We start from the raw sequence: 24,912 nt of genomic DNA on the forward strand, positions 1-24,912 counted from the left end.
GTAGATTCGCACGTGGGAAATTCAAACTAGATTTATGTAACAATGAATATAGTAAAACAATTGTGTATAGAAATTACTTACCCCAGCAGTGCTGGGGTTGATGGGGTTGACTGCACATCACTGACTCGAGTCTTTCTCCTTAATCATTCAGTTTGCCAGAAATAAGCATAATTAAGATAGGAACCAATACTGTATCTCTACATTTGTCACCCTGGTCAAATTGGGCACCTGAAGATTTCAATGTTTAAACCACCTGTAGTGTGTGTTCACATTCTAGCTCCATTTTCGGATTGAGTACATTTCCCTATCTATCCGTCATTTTCATACACAATTATTTAAATTTCAGAGCTAGAAAGAGTAAAGTAGAACCACACTTCACGCTTCGAGAACCTGGGCTGTTTACAACCCTAGTATTATAGACAATTTGTATGTCCTGTATAATGGGTATAAAAAGCAACCAATTGCGAGTATGTCCCATCATTTCAATACTACACAAGCATGGATGCGTACAATTTAGAGTACCATGATATGTACCTTGTTTTGGGGGCTTGTCATAACTTAACACGTCCATTATAGAGTGCACTGAACAATACACATGAAAACAAAATCTCATTTGTGAAATGTTAATGGTTAGATGACCAGATAAGGACAACAGGCCACACTGTCCCAGTCTATTCTGTAGATGCTGGTCGAATACTCTTTTGACGCACACCACAGCTAGAGGAGAGGGGTCTAACAAGTCAATGAAGAGAACCCTACCCTCACGTTATTGAACAATGATTTGGTATGCATCACAGTCTGGTATGAGACATCCTCATGACAACGAGTTGTATCCTTTTTGGTACAGTACCATGTAACACATCTCCACATCTTTCACACAAACCACCCTAGATGCTTGAACTTCTGTCAGTGGTTAATGACAACACTGCAGATCGAAACAGTTTCTGGATCTCATAATGTGGACTGACAAAGCCCTCTCCACTCATGATGGGCTCGTCAACTCCCACAATAGACACATATGGGTCCACGAAAATCCACACATGTCACATGTGAGAGGGTACCAGGTATAATGGAACATCAATGTATGGGCTGGTATTCTCAGTACCAGACTAGTGGCATCATAGAAACTTACTGTATCAGCATGATGGAGCATCTCCTCATTACAACCTCACTGCTGGGAGACAACTGAACAGGATGTTTTCTCAAAGATGAATCATCAGTGGTGGACCTGTACATTAGCTGGCAAGATTCTGGGGTTGAATCCTGTTGGATTTTTCCTTATGGTGATTAGTAAAAGAGTTTGTCTACCAAGAATCTCTCAACAGCCCTGAGACAGCTATTGCAACATTAGTAAGCAAGGAGAAGCTTAGTCCCATCCAAGAAGGTTTTGCCCACCATGCAGCAGTCTGCATCCAGATGGAGAGAGGCATATCTGAACAACTCTTGTAGAAGTCTGTACAGCATGCTACAGTGGGCACCAGGGATTTTGGCAGGTGGATTTTATTAATCTGAACTCCAGAGCGAGTTACTCAGTACTGCAAAGTCTGTTGATATGTCACAAGTACGCTGCAGTTGCAATGGGTGGTATATAAGAGTAAACATACAGGCCCGAGAATCCGACAGGACAGTCACCTCCAAAATCTATGCACATATAGTTAACTATAGAAGTACTGTAGTCTATGTGTGTGCATGCATATGAAAAGGGACCAGTTCCCGGCACGCAGTTTTCGAGATAATTCCAGTTCCCATTGCACAATCTTTTCCCTGTCACTGTAAAGTACAAAGACAATCTGTATAATAAAAAAAATCTATTCTATAATCAACAGACAGACTGACTAATCACCTTAAATCTCCTTAAACCCTGTGTGTAGGTTTCTGTTAATCTTTAGTCACAAGATAAGATGGAGTTTTACGAAATATGAACATTAAGGGATGAAAAATGGGAGGTACTAATGATCAAATTAATATACTGATTAATTTTTTTCGACCAGCAGATAGGCAGTCTTTAAATTTAAAACGAAAGCTCCTTTGTAAATTTGGTTGAACTATTTATCTCATCTCTCAGAATTGTTTATAAAATACGAGGGCTATTCATAAAGTAACTGCCATTTATTTTTTACAAACCTGTGAGTGACGTTACAGAATTGGGTTAAAATACATTTGAAAGTATACACTCTAGTTTATTTTTCCACATAGTTTCCAGTCACATTGAGACACTTGTCGTAGCGTTTGACGAGCTTTGAAATTCTGCAATCATAGAATTCGGTCATCTGCGATTGAAGCCAACCTACAATACTGGTTTTCAAATCTTCGTCATCGTCAAAGTGCTTCGAGCCAAGTCACTTCTTCATGTGCATGAAGAGATGGTAATCGCTAGGCGCCAAATCTGGGATATAGGGAGGATGATCCAATACTTCCCAGTTGAACTCTTGCAGTTTGGTCACAGTATGACACACTGTATGCGGCCAGGCGTTGTCATGCAGGAAAATCACCCCAGAGCTCAACATGCCACGACGTTTGTTTTGAATGGCCCTTTTCAAGTTTGTTAGTGTGTTACAGTAACGCTCAGCGTTAATTGTGGCATTCCTCTTCAAGAACTCCACTAGCAAAATTCCTTTTCTGTCCCAGAAGACAGTTGCCATGAGTTTCCTCGTGGAAAGTGTTTGACGACACTTTGTGGGTTTTTTCGGGGAGTGAGTATGGCCCCACTGCATTGATTGAAGCTTTTTTTCTGAATTCACATACCGAACCCAAGTCTCATCTCCTGTCACAATCTGATCGAGAAAAGCATCACCTTCTCTTTCTTAACGCTCAAGAAAGAACAGTGCTAACAGTGCTGCTCCCATCCGCTGAGACTTTTGTTCCTCAGAAAGGAGTTTAGGCACCCATCTGGCAGAAAGTTTCCGGTAGCCCAAATCTTTGGTAATCACTTTGTACAGAAGAGTACGACTAATCTGTGAAAAATCCTCACTAAGCTCCGACACGGTGAACCTGCGGTTTGCTCTAACCCTTTTGTCAACCAAACGAATCAGATCTGCATTCACAATACTTGGTCGACCACTTTTCTCTTCATCATGGACATTGCTTCGCCCATTTTTTAACATATGGCACCATTGTCTTACACCACCTTCATTCATTACGTCTGGTCCATAAACTTCACAAAGTTGGCGATGGATTTCACTAGCTTTACAGTTTTTGACCACAAGAAATCTTATTACAGAATGTACCTCACACCTGGAGGGACTTGCGATTGCAGCACACATTTTGACAGCACGTGGCTCAGAGAGGAACAAATACACGACCTTGACTCTACTGTTGTTCGATGTGTACTGCTTCAAGGTACACTCCACAGCAAGAGTGGCGCCACTGTCTCTGTTGTTACGCACGCTATATGAAAACGGAAGTTACTTTATGAATAGCCCTCGTATAGAAGGAACATAAATTGCAAACACAGACTATGAAGATGTGATTTTCTGCATTCCGCAGTTGATAATGGGGGCATCTTAATGAATAAAAATTTTAATCAGTTAACGGCAGATGCGACAAATGTACAAATTACCACAGTAAAAAAAAATCATCAAGTTCGACAACTATCAGACTCAGACTAAACAACACAAGACTCGAAACGACGATTTTTCTCGTGAAATATTTCTCAGAGACCACCTCTTTGTCCAAGGATTACCATTCCTTGTAAACATATGTTACGCGTGAATTAAATCACTAACTTAAAGTTCTCATATTCAACTATTTCCATTAATCCTTTTGAAACATGGTTTCTTGCCTGGTGTATCGAATGATCTTATTTCTGTGAGCCTCTGTTGGTTATTTGACACTCTTGACATGTCAAAGATTCCTGTTGCTTCCGCAACTCGTTCTTGTACTGTTTGAATGTATGGGAATACAATTCGAAACAATTCATATCTATTTTTCGCCTCTCACTTCATTAAGTCATAAATATCACCAATAATTTCTTGATTCTGACTATGTAATGTTTTTAATTTTAATTTGAAAAATGTAGGAGACATACTGTAAACTCATTTTGAAACGAAAGTCGCTTACGGCACACTACATATTACCCACTCAGACTGTACTGTGGTTCATTTCTATGTTTCATAATAATGATATGAGCTGAGACTGTGAAAATATAAACAACAAAGGAGACCTCATACAGAATAACAGTAGCTAGTTTACTGGCACTGTCAGCAAGGTCATTTTCGCCAAAATCAGTGACTAACGCTGTAACCCATAATCACCGATTTTTTTTTTTTCATGGAACCATATTTGCTCCATTTAACTAGATACAATTTCTCGCCATATCCATGTATGTGCTAATCACACCTGCATGGTAGCTATTCTCAATTTACTTACTGTCACATTACAATTCACCTTCTGCTATTTTTGCTCAATCGATTCTGACCAACTGTACAGTGTAGACTAGTGAATCTTTGAGTTAAAAGTGGAAGAGTCTAGAAGTGTTTTTAGTGTAGAAACCTCACCCGATAGTAGTTTTAAGTTTTAACATTAACATTGATGTGTAATGCAAAGATGTGAAAAATAACCACATGTATTTGAGAAAAGAAACTTAGTAGAGATGGCACTCTCAGAAGTCAGGTTCGTGAATTTCTGTAGTTGGATTGTAGTTGATCTGAAAATCAGACTCTGTAAAAAAAAAAAAAATAAGAATTCTCAACTACAATTCCTCAGAGGCTTAATGGCTGCAGTGAATCTGAGGAGTGTGGCATTGCCTAGTCAGGACTGTCATGCCTCTCACCATTAAGGTGAAAAATTGGTTCTAGTATATAAATATTACATTTTAAAATTCCATAAATTCGATTACTTAAAGACACTGCATCATATCAACTACTAGGTTATTTAGCATCGACGGAATTGCTCTTAGCGAGATTAGTATTTCGCGAATTATTATAATTATTATCATTATCATTATTATTATTATTATTATCATTATTATTATTATTATTATTATTATTATTACCGCGCTGCCATTATGCATACTTATGAAATGCAAATTTGAGTAAGATGCAATTAGGACAATTATTGTTTTAAAAAGCAGGGTGCCCCAGGTTACAAAAATAAGTACAGAGGTCAGGGGTGGCGCTCTGACAGGCCTTGGCATGACTGCACCCCTGTCAACAAGCTAAAGTAGTATGAGAGACTTAACAACTGCACTCTTTTGTTCCAGTATCAGTACCTCAGGCCATAATAAACAAGTATTCATTTCAAAGGAAGGGGTGAGTGATGGACATTCAAAATTACTTTACTCATAAGTGATTATAATTTTGAAAGCAGTGTGGCATAAAAAGTAGTGATTGCTTTTATTAAAAACTATATATTTTAATGAATGATTATAATGATAATTAAATATAAAGTGGCATGTTGAGTTCATGTAAAATAAGGTGATGAACGCGGTAGTCTGTAAAGCGTAAAGTGATCATTATCACTGATAAATGGCTTATTTGTACCTACACATCCAGAACTTCGACCTTGTACACTTTGTGGCATGACACCACACTGCAACACAGCAGTACTACTTATATTATCAGCCAGCCGGCCAGTTCACGATGCATGACTTGATACCTTATTTAATTTCTCAGTATCTATTAAGAATGCCATTTCGAATTTTCTAGGATCTTCGAGGTACTCATGGAATTTTTACTGAAATTTTAAAGCCAATTTCTGGCATTGAAAATAATTTTTATAATATTGTTTTGTAAAAATAGTAAATATTAAAAGAATTGCTTTTTGTTTTACGTGTGTATGAAGTGCGTATTTTATCCTTCAAACTAAGCCTCAGATCGTAAATCTCAGACAACTAGTACCAGTACCAGAAATATTCAGATTTAACTACAATAATGCGCGCAATATTTCAGGAACTTCAATGCTTTCTAGTTACAAAAATAATCAAAAGGGAGACTATTAAAAAAAGCATGTGTTTCATTTTTTCACTCATAGGATATGTAAATTTGATTTCAGCGAAATCGGGGACATGAAGGTCAAATTTTCTTTAAATTTGTGCGATTTGACGTGGAATGACTCATTCCTGGATTTCCATTTTTAATTATTACGATTTAATGATCCCTGCACACTGCTGTGATAAATTTTGCTAACGCAACTTTCCTGCTTTATCATGATGCCATAATCAACACTGAAGATAAGGATCAGTGGTCTGCATCAGACATTTTAGCTGGAGCGCCAGATAATTCATAATATAATCCGATAGGCAGTGCACATGCATGATGGGTAAAAGTCTTGTGAGTGACAAATCCTTGAACGGTATAAGCTAAGCGTAGGCATTCGTTCTTGTGTCTGGCAAGTAGTACACTATCAAAAATGGAGCATGAGCTAAAAGATGTGGTGAAGTTGAAACTACTCAACAAGGAATACAAGTTAAGTGCAAAAGATGGTATGAGGAGTGATGTGTGGGACAAATTCTTACTTGTGACTACACATGATGATAAAAGGTAGGTTACGTTTCTTGTAAACACTGTTCAACTTTATTGTCATTCTCTTTTGTTACAACTCATCTGAAGACACGTGTGTAAATTTCGTCCAGAAAAAAGATGATCTTTAAAACAGTGTTACACAGAAGTATGTTGAAATGTGCACGAGTGATCTTCGCCCATTTAATATTGTTTTGGGTACAGGACTTCAAAACTACTCTCAGAAACTTATTAATATAGGTGCAGATTATGCACGTGTAAATGTTAATCATGTTCTTCCTCATCCCACAACTATCTCCAGGAACATTCAAGCACGAGCAGATGAAATTAGAGAAAAGATGTCATAAATCATTTATGCTGCTGAAAATTACGGTTGTGCCTCTACTGCAGACTTATAGACTGATCTATACAAAAATAGAAGTTTCTTCACCATTACTGCCCATTTTATTGACGATGAATGATCACCAAAGTGTTGCATTTTAGCTACGACACAGTTTCCAGACAAAAGTAAGATGGGAGAAAACATCAGAGAGGAGATTGAAGAAAATATGACAGAGATGGGAATTTTTCCAGAACACATGGAGAAGATATCCTTCGTGACAGATCAAAGACCAAACAGAAAAGCTCTGGAGAATTATTCTTATTTTCCATGCATTGCACACTGTTTAAATACTGTGCTAACATACCTACTGTATTCAATGACACATTTCTGAATAATGAATTATCTACATGTCAACGTACAACTGATGCTGCAAAACATGTAATTCATTACATGAAGAAGACTGGTGCAGTGAAGTGTCTACAAAATACACTGAAACAGGAAGTGGATACTAGGTGGAGTAGTTTATATACAATGCTTAATTCATTGTTTGTGGAGTATGATAAAGTAGTCGAAGTGCTGACACAGAAAAATGCAGCAAAAAAACTACAAGGCTCCAACAACTTGGCACTGCATGTCAGAGACTTCTTACAACCCTTCAAAGAAGCCACTAACTCACTTCAAGGAGATACCTATCCCAATATACAACTAGTACTCCTTTGGGTCCATAAACTGAAGAAACACTGCGCGATTACTGGTGAGAAAACTGAAGAGATTACAAAACTCAGAGAACGTGCACTTCGTTTATTGGAGGATAAAATTAAAATTCAAGCTATCGACACGATCGGTACTTTTCATTGTCCATCATTCAGAAAGCTCAAACAGCTCAGTGCAATAGAGAGAGAGAGAGAGAGAGAGAGAGAGAGAGAGAGAGAGGAAATACTGTGTACTGTGAGACGAATGTGTCCTGAAATTGAAACCTCCATTGGCGCTCTGTTCAATATACACCAACAACCCTCACCCACTACGAAATTGAAGTCAAGAAGATGGTGACGAGCCTACAGGAAATGAAATATATTTGTACATCACAAGGGAACATGTTGATGATGAACCTCTTTGCTGGTGGAAGAAAAACAGTAAGGTGTATCCTAGACTTGTACCAAGTAGCTAGAAGAATATTCTGTATTCCTGCCACAAATGCAGCAAGCGAAAGGAATTTCAGTGCAGCTAGGAATCTAATATCAGAAAAAAGAAGCATGTTCAATACAGACAGGGTTAATGATATTTTGTTCATTCATAGCATTGGGAAGAAATTTAACATTTAAGTGTACAGTGATGAAATGTGTACTATCATAACAGATGTTTATGATTTCAAAACTTTGCAGTGTTTAACTACCCCCGCCATAGAAGAACTACAAAACCTGCTTTAAAATATAATATAAAAGTTGTAGGTAAATGTATTTTTATTTTCACACAGGAATGATTTTGTTTTTGCCACTTCTGATACAATGTTATTGGATGTGAATGTAATTATTATAAATGGAGAACACAAACACAATAATGTAAAAACCATATCAAGTTTTCTAGCAGTAGCAGTAGCAGTAGCAGTAGCAGTAGCAGTAGCAGTAGCAGCAGCAGCAGCAGCAGCAGCAGCAGGAGCAGGAGCAGGAGCAGTAGCAGTAGCAGTAGCAGTAATAATAATAATAATAATAATAATAATAATAATAATAATAATAATAATAAACTTAATAATTAGTGTTTCTATCTTTGCATCTGTAGAAGTTCTACAGCAAGATTGTTTGTTTCATTATATTTTCTGTGACGTTATCTCTGTACTGATATTGTTATTAATCTACTGCTTTAACAATAATATTTTGTAAAACGTTTCTACATTGTCGCAGTATATAGGCAGAACATTATGTATGGACCTATCATATTATATCTGTGGTAAATCAAATATTGAATAATTATTAATTAACAATAATAATTGAATCGCACTTTTTAGAAAGGAACTAAGTCAAAATTTGCCATTTTTGTTTTTATTAGCCAAATGATTACTACTTCCAAGACACACTGATCGGTGAAGAAAGGAACTTAGACCTTTCCATGTGTCTCTAACATCACCATGATGTTTATACTACGGTAAAGGAAAGAACTAAGTCAGGAAGTTAGTGCGTTTCTTCACCATTTGGACATCGAAAACATGACAACATATCATTTGTAACTCTGTTATGGTACCGGTACATTGATTTTTGGTATATAGTTAAACTTGCTTACGAAACATGTGTTTATACAGACAACAATGTATGTTTGTATAGGTAATAATAAAGTAATATGTTGTTTACATAATCATTATTATTTTATTCTTAAAGTATTTTCATAACAGAGAAAGTTGTGTGCGTCAATACATGAGCCAGTAATTTCACTAAGATGACCCCTAAAATATAAAGACATGATGAATGTTGTCAGCATAATATTATAAACCTGCCCTTCCACCAATTACCAGTTCAAAGAAGTCTTCTATATGAGGCAATTATAGAATAATATATTTTGCATTCATGATCTTAAATCCAACCAATTTGTGCTGTATGTGTATTACGAAGGACAGGCTTGAAAGGGAGCCAAAGATGTTTGTTCGCTTTTTAAATATTATTTTGATGTAAACATAGACATGTTTTTAGATAGCTGCCCAGGCCAAAACAAAAATCATACAATAGTTAGGTTTTGCCTTGGTCTGGCAGCTTCTGGAAGATTCAAAACTATAAAAAAAAAAATATTTTCCTGAGTGAGGCCATTCCTTTCTCCCTTGTGATAGGGATTTTGGGGTTTTCAGAAAAGCAATAACAGGGGGCCGATAGGGTGTACACAATAAAAAAATATATAGAAATAACCGTACAAAGTGGACTCTGAAAAACTGATCAGTAACTTTGATATGTGATGGTCTAATTTTTCAAAAAGAATATCATATCGGAAGAAACTTCATAAAATCCTCGTGAGGGAAAGATTCATTTCACACCCTCTGTATGAAAAGAATTCACATACAGCTGAGACAGTCCTGGCATTGTAGAAGCTCGTCCATACATTAAGAGTTATGTAAGCAATAGGTTTTTCCTTGGGAAGGGGAATTTACGAGTTTGACACTGGAACTAACAAAGGCATATCCAGAAGGAAAAGTTCCCATCAATGTCCAAGAGATTGAAGACCTTAAGAAACTAATGAAGTACGTCAGTGATGAAAATGCTGAAGCAATATTTTCATATTCTACTACACAGGTCCTAGCGCACCATGAATGAGATCCACTAGTCATTTCACATGTGTTAATTTTTTATGAAACATGTCCATTTTGAATTATTTTTTTATTCATAATATTATTTTAAAAATTTCCAACATGTCAATTTAATCAAAATATATGTAGATCTGCGTTGAATAACTGTTGTTAACTTAGTATATTTACTTTGTTCTTTCAAAAACAATTTCCAGTGAAGAAAGGAACTAAGTCTCAAATTTAGAAATTTATGTATACTATTGTAGCACAAAATTTTCTTCAAAAGTCTGTTATCATTAAATTCAATCCCATGTTATCTTTATAGAATGTAAGTCTTAAATGTTTTATTCAGCTCTCCTGAAAAGTAGCAAATTTTGACTTAGTTCCTTTCTAAAAAGTGCGATTCAATTGTATATCTAAGTTTTTTCATAGTATTTCATTTATAACTCCATGTTACTGTTGTTTTGGTACATTTCATTAGACATTTGTCATAAACGCAGAAAATAAAGCCTTATTTTTACAGTGTAAGACGTCTGTGTATTTTACTTGTCGCCTTCCATACAAGATAAGACATGTCGATGAGATGACCTTGTAATGTGCTTGTGTTTCCTACGAGCGTATCACAACAGACCTGATCTCATTCGAGGCAACAATACTCAACTGAGTTCAAGCAAGGGTTTAACTCCAATGCAGCACTCTGGTAAGGACATAACTGCAGTCAAGTCTTCCATTGTTATCGAAGATAATAAAAAAAAACTGAATTCCAGGAAAGAAGAAACATTTAAGCCACCATCTATTAAGGAACTTTGGGCTTCTTTAGAAGAAGTGGCTCTTATATCACAACAGAATTCTCAGTGTCTCTCATGAGTTTTATGAAAATGCTGTTGAATATACCAGTGCCTGTGTTATTCATTCACAAGATAAGAGATCTATGAAATGTACTTGTATTGCTGAGACTTCCTCTACAAGGAAGAAAGAAATTTAAAGAGAGAATCCATTATTTTTCTTCAAATATAGATGGACTTAACTTGGATGAAAGTAATTTATTTGATGAAATATCTTATTTGAAAAAATATGTGACTTCAGAGAAAATGCCAAAGCAGAATGAAGAAAATGCTACTGTCTGTTTAAAATGAAACGAAATATTTATTTATAGTTTCTTTCTGAGAAAATTATTACCTATGAACAACTCCAGAAGCTGACTGAACCGTCTCTGTGTCCTGCAAGTAATACTTCAATGGATGGTTTTATCAATGAACATGATATGGACATCCTAAAAATCCAGAATGAGTTTAGAAACTGTTCGAGCCATGCTTGCTATCTTAACCAACTTCAACATGACCCGTCACAATTGTTCTCAAAAATTGGGATCTAGAGAAGACCTGCTTAAAAAAATTGATTGTTCTGAAAAAACAGTAGTTTAATAATAATAATAATAATAATAATAATAATAATAATAATAATAATAATAATAAAATAATAATAATACATTTTATTTTATCTTGCAGAGTTAAGGCCTTCAGGCCTTCTCTTCCACACAACCAAGTATATAATTAACACAAATACATAAGTAATAATAATAATAATAATAATAATAATAAATAGAATGATTACCAGTATTTTAATTCTTTAAATTATATAAAAACAACATAAGTGAATGGCAATCTAACAAATGTATTTTTCTGCATGTTGATATCTGTCCCCGGAAGTAGGGTGTATCGAAAAAAAACTTTTCTTGAAAAATGAAGGCGGCTATTGCGGAAAAGTTGCTATTAGTGGCAGAAAGAACGTAGAAAAAAAGAAAATAGCAATTCGACAATATCCTGTGTCTCCACATCAGCTCTAAAGTTTTGCGAGCTTAATGCTCTATGTTTTCAAATTTTGTTTCTTAGTGCAACTCTTCGCCTATTTCTTTAAACTTACACCCAAAAATAACCCAGGGCTCACTACGAGGAGGTGGTTGCACCATCCCTCCACCCACCCTTAGTAGTACACTCCGGTGTCAAATGTTGATTTACGCTGCATACTCAGACTTCGTTTCGAAGCATGGCATTTCTCAGCAATGCACACTAAATTATGTGAAGGGTTACTACAGCTCACATACAAACGGAGAAACCTATAAGCAGTTGTAAGTCATCGAGATTGAACAACTGGCCCTGGTTTCTTCCTTTCAAGCTCTATCGGACAATGGCCAGAATGAACGGCTTGGTAGATCCCCAGAAGATACCCCTAGTCAGTAGGCCTACTAAGATCGGAGATCCGTTCCACGTTAATTTTGTTGATCCAGGGTACTTCAATAACTTTGAAATTCGCCATGATTTTGTCTCACAATGGAGAAACTCTTCTCCGATATGTCCAGAACGTGTTTCTGGACCTGTAGTGATACCAGCAAGATGTTTCATGACATAGCGGAGTCGAAGTTCATTTGCATGGAGAAGACAAATTATTCGTTGGATGGCCTGCCAATTTCCTTTTCGATGCACACCATCAATCCGTTCTCTCTTCCTGTATTTGTAGGGGCTCCATCAGAACCAAGTGCTGCTAGGGGCGATACATCTAACTTACTTGCCTTACTTGCACGGCTCTTCAAATCTGATGTCCATGTCCAGAGGAAGGGGAGACATGTCAAATATACTTTGCATGTAGTTCTTCTAATAAAGTTATAATTATGCTCCTCTTCTTTTTCTCGGCGATATAGTCTGTTGTCCTTTTTCTCCTGTTTTAGTGCCTTGTCCTTTCGACCATCAAAACATACTGTTCGAATGAACTTATTATTAGGTGTGTTTTCTATCTGAATTTTATCTCCAATCTTCATTTCTCTCGTGACCATCTATTATAAGACCCTTATTCCTAGTAGATATTATTCTCACGCTTGTAGCATAGCTGTCGCAATTAGAGCCACTTCTCTCCTCGAGGTGCCTATCTGAAGGCTGCTGAAGATAATTTTGGTAGAGGCAAGCGAGCCTGAGCACCAGAAGGCTTCGATTCGAAGTCAGAATCCACACTGCTTCACTGCTGTTCCGAGTGGTGCGAAGGCGAAGACTCAGAGCTTGTAACTGATGTCTGTTTTTCTCTTCCTCAGAATTCAAATCGCACTTCTTCAGATCGATGGCGAATGGGCCTCTTCGCTTTTCTCTCTTCACTTTTGAATAGTGTCTTCGTCGTCACAATGTCGATATTATCAATAATCATATTTCGTTAATTTTCCTGATCCAATAGCAAGGATACTCCTATCAATGGAACTTTCCTACTTAACTCAGATTCACAGAGACTTTCCGGGTCCGGGCGCTTAAAAGTACATATATCAAACAATTTTCGACCTTTATTAATAAAAGCCTATTCATGCGCCCTTGAGGTTAGCCCATTTCGTTAGTGCGATTTCAGAATATTCTGATATTTACTATGATACTATTTCATCTTTTCCACCACTCTACGATTGCTGATGATAGAAAGGCTTGCTGTTTTTCAAACCTCAATAAGTCTGTCGGCAGTAATATGAGCGATGTATTTTACTGAAAGATGTTTTCCACCTACTTCATTTGTCTTTAACTCTCTGATCCAAAGAAAATGTGTTATCACATCTTTATATGTTGGAAGTTGCAACTCTCTTATCGGTCCTGGTATATCGAACAAAGGACTCAGCAGTACGCCGAGTACGGAATTATTTTTTCCACTCTTGACAACACAATGCATAAGAACTATTACATCTACCACTAAACCACTGAAATGGTACACGATTTCACAGGAACAACAGCGATACAAACCTGGCCAGCATAGCCTACCAAATACGACTGCTGGGCAGATTCTACCATGACTGCCAGCATTCCTCTCTTCTCTCATTCCACAAGAAGATGCTGGTGCCAGATACTTCTCTTCTTGTACTATCTTTGCTAACTTTTAAAAGATCTGGTTAACGAGGGGTAGCTGTATAGGTATGCAGACTGTCGTTATAATAATTTTTACAAGAACGCGATATAAATTCGAATCTTCAGTATTGATGCGGAGACACAAGATATTGATTAAATTTAATTTTCTTTCTCCTGCAGTCTTTCTGCCACAAGTCGCAACTTTTCCACACTAGCCACCTTCATTTAAAAAAAAAAAAAATTTTTTTTTCGATACACCCTATTGTGAAACAATCTGTTAACTTCAAACTATACAGGGTGTTTAAAACATACGTGGCATAATTTCAGGTATGTATTTCCCACACGTAGACAATCAAAATAGTTCATTGCAACATGTGTCCGGAAATGCTTTATTTCCGAGTTATGGCCTTCACAACATTGAAATTCACCGGAACGTTTCTATTTTCGCAGGTCGTTGCCATCAAAGGAGACATTAAGAGGGCACTCTGACAGTTCATTCCGAGGCGAAGGTTACATTCAGTGTTGTGTAGGCGTTAGACTGTGCGACATGTATTCAAATCAAGAGCTGGCAGAGATACACGTCATGTACGGTAAGGCGGATGGCAATGCTGCACTGGCTTGTCGTTTGTACCAGGAGAGGTACCCACAGTGACATTTGTACATCTCCATTACCGTCTGTGCGAGTATGGAAAATTTAACTCTCCTGGTTTGGGAAGGGGACGACCAAGATCTACAACTCCAGAAGTACAGGAGGAGATTCTGGAGGCTGTGAACATGACTCCTTCTATCAGCACACGAAGGGTAGCATTGCAAGTCAATGTTCCTCATACGACTGTCTGGAGACTGTTGAAAGAATATCAATTGTATCCTTATCATTTGCAACGTGTACAGGCCCTGTCACCAGCAGATTACCCTGCACGAGTTAGGTTCTGTCAGTGGTTCTTGCAGCAGTGTGGTGTAAATCCGAACTTTCCTGCCTTAGTATTATTTACAGATGAAGCACAGTTCACACGAGATGCATAACAAATTTCCACAATCAGCATGTATGGGCGTATGAAAACCCACGTGCAACTGTTCCATCTCATCACCAGGTGCAGTTCTCCCTCAACATGTGGGCCGGTAGCCTATCATTGGTGATTGATTAGTTGGACTTCATGCACTTGTAAACTGACTTAAGGGGCAGGCGTACACAAACTTCCTGGAAAACACCATACCTCATGTTTTAGAAGACACTCCACTGATCAATCGTCAACACATTCACTTCTTGCATGATGGCGCTCCTGCACACTTGAGTCGTATGGCTCGCCGGTACTTGGATCGAAGGTTTCCTGATCGATAGATAGGTAGAGGTGGTCCTATTGCTTGGCCTCCATGCTCACCTGATCTGAACCCTCTCGATTTCTACTTGTGGGGCCATTTAAAATCATTGGTTTATTCGTCTCCGGTGCCTGATTTGGAATCCCTTCGGAATTGAATTGTGGCATGTTCTGAGGACATACGCAATACTCCTGGAGTTTGGGATCGTGTTCGCAGGTCAATGAGACATCGATATGAGGTCTGTATTCAAGCAGGAGGTAGACATTTTGAACATCTTCTGTAATGACAACGACCTGCGGAAAGAAAAACGTTCCGGTGAATTTCAATGTTGTGAAGGCCATAACTCGGAAATGAAGCATTTCCGGACACATGTTGTAATGAACTATTTTGATTGTCTACATGTGGGAAATACATACCTGAAATTATGTCCCGTATTTTTTAAACACTCTGTATACACAGGGTAGGCATGTTTAAAACAAAAGTCCACACCTGTGGAGTAACGGTCAGCGCGTCTGTCTGCGAAACCAGGTGGCCTGGGTTCGAATCCTGGTCAGGGCAAGTTACCTGGTTGAGGTTTTTTCCGGGGTTTTCCCTCAACCCAATACGAGCAAATGCTGGGTAACTTTCGGTGCTGGACCCCGGACTCATTTCACCGGCATTATCACCTTCATATCATTCAGACGCTAAATAACCTAGATGTTGGTACAGCGTCGTAAAATAACCCAATAAAATAAATGAATTAAAACAAAACGTTTTAAACAAAGTATTCAAAATTCTTTAAAACAATATCCGATGATTAAAACATTTTAAACACAACCTTTAAAACTATATGACATTAATTTTTAAGCCAACAGAATTCTCTGTTATGTTAATTATTTATTTCTTCATTAATAATAAACGATGTTTAAAACTATATCAAAAGGTCCTTTCCCCCTCCCCCTCCATACAAGTTATTTCTCTCGTTTTCTGGTTGTTTTATTTTATTCTATTTGTTTACCATATAAAATCATGTTTGCCTTCTATTCAGGCTTTTATAAAATGTACAGTTATGAATTTACAGTGGTGCTCCTGACTGTATGGAGCCAAATTTTAACTTTTTTTCCAAACAAACATTATTATTAATAAGGAATTTTTGTAGGATATATAGTGCAAACCATATGAATGCTGATATCTGCATGTAGGTCTATCATGTGAAGCAAATTTTGTTATATTTATAAGAAAACGACTGAAAAAGGATTTTAAGATGCTTAAATTATAAAACATTTTAGTCTTTTTTACTTTTCTACAAATTAGCTTAAAATTCCAAATGGAAAACTGAGCTATAAAATACAATATAAAAAAATTTTGACATTACACCACAGAGTACCAATTTTTTCTTTTGTACCACTGAGTCATTAAACCACCAAACACCACTTCTATTTCATGAAATATTTTGATTGTTGAGTGCACGATAAAGACATGCAGTTTTCAGCCTTCTCTGTGGTACAAGTAATCATGTGATCATGACCACTTGCTCAATAATCGATACTCAACAGTGGCATCAAAAGAAAGCAGAAATCCGGATATTCAGTTTGATTGCAAATGTGTTTTTGTGTTTCTGTTGTGTGATCTAAGTAATACATGGTAAATCCAAAGTAATCAATGTTTTAAGTATGCTGTCTAAATATTTAGGGAAGCGAAATTCTGAGGAACCTCCATTAAAAAAAAAAGTGTTCATTTAAAGAGGTGAAAAGATGTGTACAATATTGGTATGTGCCCACGTGGAATAATCCCTCTTATGCCCACATGCATCAACGTCGGTTAGTGTAACCACCAGTTAAAATTGTCATCTAACCTCTGGTTAAGCATTTTTACAGTGGATCGACCTCGGTTACGACTTAAATAGGATGTTAACCACAGTAATCTATAACCGACCATTTTCGAGCAGTTAAAGGAGATAACCAGTGATTAGTAGAGCAAGTAAAGCAAAATGGCGGCCAGAGCCACAGATGTTTACTTCGAAGACGATTATTATTGTACAGTACTTGAATTACTTGGATAGAGCGTGGGCGTGAAGTTTCTTTAGTGGAAAGAGAGAATCTTTATGAGGAATTAGGTGACAGAAAATTTCAGGAGGGATTTTGTTTATCAAAATCTACAAATGGCTCACTTGCAATAACTCAAAAACAGTCATATTTCTTCTGTTGATCAGCTCCTTATGTTAAGATTCTATGTAACTGTTATTTTCTGTATTTTAAGAGGGAATACTTGAATATCTCTTTCTCTGTCACTGGCTGAACAAAGAGAGGTTATGGATGGTTAGGATAATGAACAGTAACCTGGTGTAAATGGGATCTTGGGTCTTACACACATTTCTACTAATCTTCTGCATCCTTTTCCTTTATGGATATTCCTTCTTTATTATATAATATATTTAAATCTATTAAGTAAGTCTATCGATACTTAACCTCACATTGGGATATAATCATTTTTGCATTCAATTTTCTATTTTGTACGATTTTAACCTAACAGCAATGAAAAACAAAGAAATGCAACTCGCAAATATAACAGCGCCCAAAGGCAAACAAATGCAACGCGAAAATGTAGGACATGTTCACTTCGATGTAGAACGGAGTGAGCGCAGTCGTTTTTAGATGTTGACTATTATCTTTGCTGTGGTATGAATGCTTTCCTTTAATCATTTTGTAGAAACAGTGTACCATCATAGACTTTACTCTGGTTAAATGAAGTGTCAGCTAACTATGTTTAAGTAATCGGCGATTATGAATGGTGCACGGAAATTACATTTTAACCACGGTTACTGTTTAACCGTCATTTCGTAATCTATGATTACTGCGTTTTTAACTGATGTTGATGCACTTCGCCATTAAGCTTACAATGAACCACAAATGGTCGAACAGCAGGAACAGATGCCCCACTGTTTTAATGAAATCAGAACTATAACTTTGTACCAATTCAAAACTGGACTGTCAAGCTTTTATATAATGTTGTAAAAAAATATTTCTCCCTGTTAATAGATGACAGATCTCCAGAGAAATATAAGCAATCAAACTGAGTTAAATTTGAAAGTACTATTTTTTTTTATGAAATTCATCATTAAGTTTCATAAAATGTATTTTCTTTAGTTAGTAGGATATTATTTGATTAATAAATAACCTTATTCAATTTAATAAAGAGTGCAATAAATTTTAAATGTCTAAAATGCGGATTTCCCGAATTTTTCTTACAAAATCTGAATTTTGCTAATTTTTACGATGTACACAGTCATATTTCCTGCAATACAATACAATACAATATGTTCGACTGTAATTGGTACATGGTATATTATCTCTCACTCTGGTTAAGGCTGGCCATGTAGGAGATGGCCATGTGTCAAGACGACAGTGGCCAATCCTCAACCGGGTAAGTAAAACTTTATGTTGTGATGCTCTTGTGGACGAATCCCAAACACGGACTGTATTCTTTATGCTGCGAAATTTATTTCTCTCTAGTGCAGACCATTCTCCTTCCCATTGCCACATATTCTATACTTTAAGTGATTTTGTATATCTTGCCATCTCTCACGTCAATATACCAGAGTGCTAGTCATAGCACCATCTTTGGTTGCAGCATCTGCGGCCTCATTTCCTGGAATTCCGACATGGGCAGGAATCCACACTACTCCAATCTCAGAGTCAGAGCTTAGGAGTGTGTGGAATAGCTGCTGTGTTCTTACCACAAGAGGATCATCGAATGAAAAGACTCCAGAGACTGAAAGAGTCAGAGCAGATTAGATATCTGCCCCAAAGTTGTCTAATTAAAAATAATAAAGCTCTGTAAAAAGCATATAATTTCGCAGTAAAAACACTGGTATATTCGCTCAATTTATATTTAAATATCTGTCCATTTGCAACAAAGGAGCAACCAACACAATCATTTACCCAGGATCCGTCAGTAAAAACTGAAGAATAATTTGAAAACTGTGATAAAAGTTCACTAAAACGAAGTCTATAAACAAAAGTTGGTGTAAAATTTTTAAAACTTCGGCTCAGACTTACATCAAACATGGGACATTTGCATAATCCATGGTGGAGTGGTGGTATACTCCAGTGTGCAAACTGATGGTTGTGGCAAAGATTTTGAAATTCAAGGTTTCGAATATTGTGGGCCTAAAATTAAGTTTTTAGAAACATGAAATTGTGGTTCACTATTCAAAATGTAAAGAATATTACATATTATGTTCATTCCCGAGATGCTAGAGCCATGCATTATTTCGAAATTGATGACTCAAGATTATGAATTATTTCACAAACTGAAAGGACTCCTGCAGGAAGATATGTGGCAAGATAGGTGTACCCCATGCAATTTACAATCCTAACCCACTTCATATTCTATGGGATGTATTTCAAGATAGCTTGATCAAGGGCCCTAATATGCACTGCAATAATGCAACTAAGGATGTGCGGAAATTATGTAGTCTCCAACTGACAATATTTCTAAAACTATACATTCCGAATTACTGTAAAAAAAACTGCAACCATTGTTGTTAGGAAGAGTAGTTTAAAACCAAAACATTATCTAGAAAAATTCATAAGGTGTAAATAAATGAACGAGCGTTTGATATACTAAATTATAAAACATGTGTAAGTGTAAATAAATGTCAAATAGAGACAAAACTGAACAAAATATTAGTGTCCATCTTGATGGTTCAGCAATCAGTAACTTCATGGATTCATCGAGAAATTCATATTTTACATAAAGAGCAGTTCGGGTTAGAAACAAGATGTTATTAAATGAAATAAGATGAAAAATTAAGGGAACATATTTTTTACTTTTCGCCTATGCTGCACCATTCCTGCAATATCACAATAAGAGTAATGCACCATGGCTGAACTGTGATGCCACATGCAGTACTAACTGTGGTATGCTGTTAGCCTGCAGTTATACAACAGTAGGGCGAGTGAAGGTATGTTTTAAATGAAATTAGAACAAAAGGCCTAGTCACTGTGTTTATAAATGTAATTCTTTACAACAGTGGTCGTCAGCACTTGCTGAAATGGGTTATGGGTAAGCAGTGCATGGCAATATGCACCCTTGTGCAGGAGGAAGCATACCCGCCAGCAGCCACAAATGCATGCTTGTGCTCTAAGAGACTTGCAGGTAAGAGATACTAGCCCGAGAGTGCAGTGTTCTGATGACCGCTGCTTTAGAAGGTAAGAGTTCTGATCAAAGGCTGTCATTCCATGTCTTTCCTAACCTTGAAAAAATAGGGTACCTTTAAAAATAAACGTTATGGGCAAAGAAGATAAAGTTTTAAAAACTTATCCCTTCAAAACGTAGTTTCATATGTTCAAAACATTTTGAAGAATTATCACTCCTAAAGGAAAAGTTATTGTTAATTTATAAAGGAAAGAGACTGCTTAAAAAGAGTGCATACCCTAAATATTATTTAAAAGGAGAATCACGAGAATTGCAAAGCAAGTGTTCTTCTATTTGTAAGTATCAATGAAAGAAAATAGTACAGTCATTCAGGAAAGCATGGAATTTGAAAAACTCGAGTCACAGTCTGTGGTTCATATCCCTGCATCCACAGATAATAATAGAGACATCCAATTTGAACTTGGAAGAGAAATTTTGCGTGAAGTGAATACAGATAGTGATTTTGAAGATGAGCCCTAATGACAGTAATTCTTCAAACGAAGGTGAAAGTGAGAGCAAAAAATACAATAAAGCTGGTAACACAGAAAACAACGGTTTTCAAGAATATTTTGTGTTTTGGCAGTTTTTACTATTATTATTTCACTTTTGCAATGTGTGTTATGCTCCTCTAATTTGTGTTACAAATCCACTTTCGGTTTCTCTCTATGAATTTCTACGAAATGTCAAAACAACCACAACTACCAGTGGTATTCACAACCTAAGAATAAAAAACTCGCATTGGAGCCAGGCTTCGAGACTTTTCAGAATTTCTGTAGGACACTGAAATGGTGCTCCATAGGAAGAACTCCATTTCATTCCCTAATAAAATAAATGTTGAATGAATAATAAGATATAACTTTTGCAACAAAGCTGCATATAATAAATTCAATGAAAAAGACAGAAATATATGTTGCAGGTGATGGACAGTATGATTCATCTGGTTTTTGTGCTGAATTTCTCACATATACTTTAATGGATTTAAAATTGGATAAAATCATTGATTTTATTGTTGTACAGACAGGAATAGTAAAAGATGACATGGAAATGGCTGGGTGTAAAGCATTGTTAGAATGAGTTACAAAACATCTTAACATTACTATGATTTTGACTGACCATCACAGGGGTATCAAAAAATTAATTAGGATAAATTCTGCATATATTGAACACCATTTCATGTATAGCACTTTGCCAAATGCTTTACAAAGAGGTTAAAAACAGAAGCAAAGCGTTGTGAAAAGTTAGTAAATTGGAAAAACAGATTGGTTAACCATTTGTGGTGGTCATCTGAAAGTTGTGGTGGAGATAAAGATGAAATTAAAAATGTGAACATAAAAACTGGATAACCCCCAGCTCCCATGATTATCAGGTTTTACATAAAATCACGACTGATGCTCAGTTTTCAAATGATTTGAAACAAACAATTTGTCTTACCAATGCTTTAGAATCAGATACACACCAAAAAGAAAACATTTCCCTTACAATGGAATGGTGGCAAGAACCATGTTGGTCATTCTCGATTACAATAATAATGTGAATCCCAAACAAACTGGAGTAAAACCGGAGTTTACTAAATCTACAAATCAATGGATTCAGAAAAAGACATATAAAACTAAAAGCAATACCTGGAGAGAAGACTTAAAGAGTAGTTTAAGTTAAAAAAAAAAACACACACAGTGGTAACTAATTGATTAAAAGACAATCTTTCAGTATCTAAAACCCCCTGCTGCACTTGGTTTAAAGCCTGTGTAAACTTGTTTTACTTTAGGAAAAGCAAGTCGCTTCTTTTTTTAACTACAGACAATGGTATAAATTTTCTCACACTTTTACCTTATGTGTTCCATGAATTTACACAGTTTATAAATTGTTTGTAAGCATTATGTCTCAAAGTGCCATTGTTGGTTTTCCTTAGCTTTTGTTCTGTATCTTTATCAATAGCGTGCACAATAAGTAAATGCCTGGCAATATTCAATGTAACTAGATTTAAAACTACACTTTCAAAATTCTCATGCAGAGTGATACACTCAGTGCTTCCCATCACTTTGTTTATAATCTTGCTTTCCTTACAGCAAAAATATTCAAGTTCTCTTGGTATGTCTTCACATAAACCACAAATACACCAATTTAAATTAAATGTTCTTATACTTCTTTCTTATGATTCATCTTGATTACTTTCACTAGCAGTTGGTTCAAACTGATAAGGTTTAAGCACATATTTAGATTCCAAAAAAATTTAACTGTACAGTAGTGGCAAAAAAAAAAACCAAACCGACCCTTGTAGCTGATTTCAGAGCCTTGTTCACTCCACAGCACAATAGACTGGTAACTAAGACTTTCGTGGTTCGAATCCTCCCTGGGAAGGAAACTTTTATTGTTCCTTATTCAAATTTATTCCCAATACTTTTCGATTGCAGCGATATTTTACTACTTAATTAACTTATTATTCGCAGAACATGAATTTTACTAGCAATCGAAAAGTAATGGGAATAAATTTGAATAAGGAACAAAAAAAGTTTCCTTCCCAGGCAGGATTCGAACCACGAAAGTCTTAGTTACCAGTCTATCGTGCTCTGGGGTGAACAAGGCTCTGAAATCAGCTACAAGGGTCGGTCCGGTTTTTTTGCCACTACTGTACAATAAATTACAGTAATTTGTATGTGTGAGTAACAAACAAGTGGAGCAAAGACATCCACAGTGCAAGTAAGAAACGAGTCGAAGAAAGAATATGTTGCATCCACAACACACGACTTTCAGGTATCAGCAATACTGCATATGACATCACACATCATTTCAACAAACAGCTGTTACAGCAAAACCACTGCTCTGGTTTAAATGGAACAGAAACTGATGGACATAGAACAGCTTCCATTACCACTTCAAATATTCAGCTAAAAACCGATTTTGAACCCGAACTCCTTCCTTAAAAGGTATGCTTGCTATTATATCCATTTACTATTTAATTTATCTTAAAATTTTAGGTGCTAAAATTCGTATTGGACCGCACTTCATTTTAACTACATCTTACTGCATGTTAGTATGTAACAAACATTTTGTAGACCCATTTATGTTAATGTCCAAATATGTCAATGTAGAAGGAAGGTGTAGTTGTGGCTCAGCATGCAGGCAAAGAAGATGCTATTGTTTGTTGCTCAGGAGAAAGAGAGCATGGGATGAAAAGGGAAGGGAAGTATGTTAGTGATGTGAATGCTTACAATATGTGACACAAGAGCAATACTACTCATTAACAAACATACCGACTTAATCATTTGCTCGACATTGCTGTTGTGCTTAAGAAGTGAAAAGTAAAGCTATTAATTATAATTCGTACTAGATTAGGGAATTATTAATAGTTACTTGTAACTAACGTTTTTCAGCATGAGTAATAACTTGGCTACTGCAATGATTATCACATTCCTTCCACTCATCTTCTCCTGAGTAACAATACAATGCAGACTCATCATAACATGGTTGTAAGTAGAAATGGGGTGATTAGTTAAACACATGTAGGTCTAGATTTTAGCTAAGATTTCGAAAGCCATTTTCTTTTATAGCACCACACATTTTCTCTAATATGTACTTCCTACAATGAGAAAGTAGAAGTATATATATCACTTATAATTTTTGCAAAGCTAGTTTCAGAAGCACCTGTCTGTAGCTCAAGCATAGTTGATGTTCATCACAAAAAATCTCATGATGAAACATGAAAAAGCTTACTGCACATCACATAAAGTACGTATATGAAAAAGGTAAGTATATCATGTACGTACATACATACATATGATTTAGAAATAGAGAGCACCAATCTATGGCAAAGTGAATGGGAGAAAACAACAAAAGGAGCTGAAACAAAGAACTTTCTCCCAAGCATTCCAGACAGATTAAAAATGAAGATAAGCATTACTCCTAACTTTTCTGCACTTACTACAGGACATGGGAAAACCAGAGTCTACTACCAACGATTTAAAATTCTAGAGAACTCTATGTGCCCCTGCGGTACTGGTGACCAAATAGTGGACCATATAATATTTCATTCTCCAATTTTACTAACGCAAAAAGACACCTTCCAGAAATGTATTTCACAAGATATATGGCCGCTGAACAAGAGTGTGATAGTGAAAAAATATATGAGACAATTTCTATGCTTTGTACAATCAATAGACTTTGAAAGTAATGTAAATTTTGTATCAAGAATTCTAAGAGAGAAGCATGTATTATTACTCCAAGTAATGGAGCACGCACACACACACACACACACACACACACACACATACACACATATACATTACATACATATAATTAAAGCACTAGAAGCATTATCTACAATAGTATTACAAGACACCAGTGAAAGGACAGCACAAATTTATACAGACAGCCAGATAAATTTACACTTGATAAAGAACACCAGGAATCATAAATAGCCTCTCCGAAGAAATTAGGAAGAAAGTGATGTGTCTTCAAAATCTTGAATGGAAAATAGGATTCGCATGGGTTAAAGCACATGTGAGAACATAT

General features: G+C 36.3%; 1 protein-coding gene across 2 annotated transcripts in view; it reads right to left on the reverse strand.

Moving 5' to 3' along the window:
* Window positions 1-24,912, reverse strand: part of ari-2 (E3 ubiquitin-protein ligase ari-2) — a 469,714-nt gene that overhangs the window by 339,693 nt on the left and 105,109 nt on the right. The gene's annotated exons all lie outside the window — the stretch shown is intronic.

This window comes from Periplaneta americana, chromosome 10, assembly GCF_040183065.1.
Source record: "Periplaneta americana isolate PAMFEO1 chromosome 10, P.americana_PAMFEO1_priV1, whole genome shotgun sequence".
Classification (NCBI taxonomy): domain Eukaryota; kingdom Metazoa; phylum Arthropoda; class Insecta; order Blattodea; family Blattidae; genus Periplaneta; species Periplaneta americana.